This window comes from Canis lupus, chromosome X (assembly GCF_003254725.2).
Source record: "Canis lupus dingo isolate Sandy chromosome X, ASM325472v2, whole genome shotgun sequence".
Lineage (NCBI taxonomy): Eukaryota > Metazoa > Chordata > Mammalia > Carnivora > Canidae > Canis > Canis lupus.
In genome coordinates, this window is record NC_064281.1 from 7560008 (window position 1) to 7565687 (window position 5680).

Genomic DNA, 5680 nt, shown 5'->3' on the forward strand with positions numbered 1-5680 from the left:
TCATAACTGGAATTGCCCACACTTCCCCAGCCCTGACAGTCCATTCACCACAGAATCCTGATGATCATCTTCAACACTAGGAGACTGTACATGGCAAGTGGTGCATGTTAAATTATTTCACATCCCAGGTTACTGCTGAGTGTCCAGAAAGCCTTCACATTATTTATATTTTCTGTAAAATAATCTTCACTTCCTGGTAGGAGGTAACTTTGCATTAAATGATGAAACTGCACTTTGGGATATGTATCCTATTAGTGTGTTATCATATTAGTATATTATCCCTAATACAAAAATCTCATCTGTTAGTTTAATGCAAAGCTTTACTTTCTCTTCACTTATAACTTACAGAAAGACATGCTGAACAAGTTAGTTATGTCAATACATGTCTGTTAAGCCCATGAGCTGAATTCCAAAAGGATTGGGAAAAATTTCTTAAATGCTCTGCTTACACTGCTGCTGTGTTAACATTGCTGACCCAATTAAAAACATACATGGACAGCTCTGTACTGGTAACATTTTATATGATGTACATTACATGGTACCTTAAAAGGGAGCCAAAATACGTGTTTTGATGTTTCAGAAGTGATTCTGGCAGAGTGAGTAGGATTCTTGAGCTAATCCGAGAGTGATCGCTCTTTAAATCTGGATTGGGAGATTCTCAGCATAAGGAAAAGAATAAGCACAAACATCCAGAACTCAGTGAATTTCTGTGATGTTCTTCAAACCTTGAGGTACCAAGGAATCTTGCTCGTATGAAGACTGATACATCCAAGGAGAAATGGCCCCAAGGTGTTGCTGACTCTACCTTGTGACTTCCAGCCAAGCAGCCCATCACACACCAAACAGCTGCACCCGGAGAGACTACACTTTGGCTCTCTCTCTGCTACACAGTGAAACATTGTGGACAGACCCTCTTATCTGGTTCCAGGGTTTGTTCCTCAGTTCCTGCTCCATCCCTGCCTTTATTCAGCTCCAGACTTTCCAGCTCTATTTCCTGTCTCCTGCTGCCAGTCCCACACCTGCACTTTGGGCAGATCTGGACACTTGGATATTTGGCACTTTGTCTTCGATATGGTTTGAACTCAATCTCTGGCGCCCATGCCTTTGGCTACCCCTCCATCCAAACTCCAGTCTCTAGAAGTTCTCTGCTTGGCCAGTGCATCCACTAGACTCAATCCTGCCCAACCGGAGCAGAGCACAGTCTGGACTATATGCTGAAAGTACTAAATCAATCAAGATAGGCACACGGATGATGACAGAATGAGCAGCCTCAATTCTGTGTTCTAAAGCAAACGTTCATTTTTGAACTTATTCGACATACTCATCATGAGCCTGCCATGACTGCTCCAAATCACCCTCACTAAGAAGCTGTGCCACTTGAACTTCCCTAGTTCAAGGGTGGCAGGGTGAAGAAAGCATATTGCATTGCAAAGAAACTAAAAAAGACTTGCCCAGAAGTGATACGTTTTGGTCACATTTCATTGCCCGATGCAAGTCATACAGCTCTGCTTCCTGTCAAGGAGGCACAAAGGTACAATCCCACCCAAAGGCGGGGGGGGGGGGGCTAAAGATATTGCTAAACAATATTAACTATAACGCTGGGTACCAACTGTTAAGCCGCAATTTTCTGATTTGTTTGTGGAACTGGAATACTGACTACAGTGTTGCTTGGCTATATCTGCTAACTCTTACTGATCCCTACAGAAAGCTCTAACTTAAGGTTAAATTTCCTTTATCAAGGACCTACATGAAAGGGGCTAAGAAGTAGGTCCTTGATAAAGGAAATTTTTATGCTATAACTACTGTCATCAGTAGCAACATATTTTTTTAAGATTTATTTATTTTAGAAAGAGCCAGGGGAGAGGAAAAGAGAGAATCTCAAGCAGACTGCCCACTGAGTGTGAAGCCCAACTTGGGGCTCGATCCCAGAACCCTGAGATCATGACCTGAGCCTAAATCAAGAGTTGGATACTTATCCAACTGAGCCACCCCGGCACCCTAGTAGTAACATATTATTAATAATAGCTAGTGTTTCATTTATCAGGCATTTGCTATGTGCCTTAGAAGTATGCTTCTAAACTCCTTAAATATATTTGTTTAGTCATCTAGTAACCCTGTGATGCAAGGCCTCTTTTTATTTCCTGCTTATGGACAAGAACACTGAGTCACAGTTATGTTAAGTAGTGTGTTCAGGGACAACTGCTGTCATGGTTTGCTGGATGCTAATTTAACCTTTAAATTATTAACATAAAAGTATAATATAGTTTGGGTGTTCTAACTCCAGGGTATCCACACTGGGTTACTGTGAACCTTCTGGCTTGTTATGTCTAAAGTGGTCTCTCTCTAGGTTTTAGTCCAGAGAACATTCCTAGCACACTGCAGGAAGGAATGCAGTAGAGGAAATGTACAGGGCTTTGCTTCTGGCTAGAGTGTAGAAAAGTCGAGAGAGCATCATTCTCACCTAACCACCCGGACAAGCCTGATGAGCTATAAAATCAAAGTTTTGTAAAATCCATCTGAGAATGGGGAATGCAAAGCAACTGAAATGAACCACTTTCCAAAGAACCATGAGCCCTTCCTAGCTGAGAAGAGAGCCATAACTGTTCTCATTCAGAGTAGAATGATGAGTGCAGAAGAAATCCATATCAAAGGGCCAAGGAGAAATTAGTCAAGATCGCAGTGAATGTGCAATGGCCGCACATGGTCTGGCGTGATAGAAGAGAATGCCAAGGAGCTCAGCCACGGAGCTAGTCAGCAGTGACCAATCAGATCATTCCCACAGGTTGTTACCAAGTGTTCAGTGGTATCATGCTGAAGGCTGGGACAGAGCAGCAAAAAGATTTTTCCCTTAGATGAACAGGGCCTTTCCCAAGGGCAAGGCAGCCATCTCCAAAAACAGAACTGAGAAAAAGGCATCAAGGCACTCTGGGCTCTAAGATACTGAAGGCAGGGGGCATGCCAGCTAAGTTGAAAGAAATCCATCTGTGACATTCTCACAAGTTGACAATGAAAAATAAAAACTCAATAAAATTGAGCAAAAGAGTTGCCTGAACAGACCCTCTGCAAAAGAGGATGATACGAAAGGCAAATAAGTACATGAAATAGTAGTGTCCCATGCCACTGGTTACCAAGGAAATGCAAATTAAACCAAAACTTAAGAGACTGACATAAAAGTATTGGTGAGGATATGGTGCAACTAGAATTCCCATACATTTCTTCTGCTCAGAGTGCAAAATAGTACAACCAGTCTCAAGTAACCATTTGGTAGTTTCAAATAGTTAAACATGCGTCTTTCCTAAGATCCAGCAATTCCACTCCTATGTAATTAGCTAAAATGAATAAAAATATATGTCCACAAAGACCTGTTTACAAATGATCAAAGAAGGCTTACTGATAAGTTGAAAACTGAAGACTACCTTCATCAGCATGGAAGTGGCTAAACTTTGTATGTTCATAAAACAGAATACTACTCCGTGATAAACAATATGATATATAAAAAACAATATGGATGATTCTTAAGAATATTATGCTGAGTGAAAGAAGCACAAGAGCAGATATGCATGAATCCATTTATATGAAGTTCTAAGGCAGGCAAAATAATGTATGGTGATGAAAATCAAAACAGTAGTTGAATTGAGCAGAAAGGGGCACAAGGGAGCTCTCCAGGATGATGGAAATGTTCTACATTTTGTTTTGGATGGTTAATACATACAGTTGTCAAAACTTAATTGAAATGAAGATTTATGCAATTTATTGTAGCTAAATTATGCCTCACTTTTAAAATGCACAAGGTCAAATATCATCATTTCTGAACCTTGAGAATGAGTCAGCTCCAAAATGAGTCCATAATATAAGAGTTAAAAGCCAGGTCCTGTAGGCCACCCAAGGTCAACATAAAACAAGCACTTCTCTTATTCACAGCATTTAACACTCGGGTGCAGACACGATAGGACTTGCTATAAAAAAAAAAAAGGCACAACCCCACACCTAATGAGTGATCATATCCTTTCATCTGTCTCTAGCCAGCGTTATCTCATGCTGATTCACCCAAAACTTGCCAATGCGTCACTGCTCTAATCCCTGTGTCAGCCTATAATTGTTCAGGGTCAGCCCTTAAAGCACTGGGGATTCCCATTCTAACCACACAGAGCTTATCAACTGTGTGGCTTGTTAGAGCTCTACCATTAACTGCTTGATTATCTCGTTATTGCCTTTCTGATCTTAACTTCTCTATGCAAGTCCGTGCAAACACTTTCCTGGGAGGCTTCTTTAAAACGCTCGGAAATGACTTGGGGCATAGTGATGGCAAATGGTATTATGCAGTGAGGTGACTCTAGAGGAGAACATGCACATCTTCTAGTTTTAATAGTGCCTAAAATAGCACTGCTCATGCTTGAGTGTGCATAGGAATCACCAAGGAATATTGTTAAATGCAGATTCTGATTCAGTAGGTCTGGGATGGAGCCCAAGGTTCTGCATTTCCTTTTTTTTTAAGATTTTATTTATTTATTCATGAGAGACCCAGAGACAGAGACATAGGCAGAGGGAAAGGCAGGCTCCCCACAGGGAGCCTGATGTGGAACTCGATCCCAGGACCCCAGGATCACAACCTGAGCCAAAGGCAGACACTCAACCACTGAGCCACCCAGGTGCCCCATGTTTCTGCACTTCTAACAAGCTTCCAGGTTACAGGGTGTTGCTGGTCCATGGTCCACACTTTGAATTGTATCAGGTATTCTTTTCTCTACAGCTATGTTCTCTGTTTCTAGAAGGTACCTCTCTCCTTGTGTGCATTCTCCGTCTAGGCTTCAACATGCAACTGCTTTAGGGTCAAAACATGCAAGCTAGTGTCCCAGCAATGGACAAAGAATAGCTTTCAAAGTTAAAAATAAGCATTCTAGAGGGATGCCTGGGTGGCTCAGAGGTTAAGTGCCTGCCTTTAGCTCAGGGCATGATCCTGGAGACGCGGGATCGAGTCCCACATCGGGCTCCCTGCATGGAGCCTGCTTCTCTGCCTGTGTCTCTGCGCCTCTCTCTGTCTGTCTGTCTCTCTCTGTCTCATGAATATATAAATAAATATTTAAAAAAATAAGCATTCTAGAAAGTCATTCTAATTTTCATGTACAGCTCAAAATCAATGTATTCAATCAAAATCATGCATCTTCTCTGGTGTATTCTCATCATCAATCTGTAGGATTCCCATTGCCCAGCAGCTCCCCCAAAGAAGGCAGCAGACCTTCCAGAATCATCTAGGACCAGAGCAATGGACCACAGGCAACATCTCACCAACACTTCAGCTCACATTGGTTAGCACTCTGCCTGACAGCCAGGAAGGGAAGGAAGAATGCAGGTCAGTGAGTTCCTCCCTGAAATGGGCCAGAGTCTGCTTTCATAATCAGGTGAGGAAAATAGCCTCTTTTCCCAATGACTGCTGGGTATCATGTTGCTCCTCTGGCAGATACAAAGGAAAACAGATTTTGCCCCAAAGTGACCTTTGGGCAATAGGATTATAAGAGATAGTAAAATCATAATGACAGTATATTTGGCATCCCATGGGGACATATTTTGTGTCTTAAGTCTTTTTTTTAAGTATTTAAGTTAAGGGACACCTAGGTGGTTTAGTTGATTAAGCATCTGACTCTTGATTTTGGCTCAGGTCACGATATCAGGGTCCCGGGGT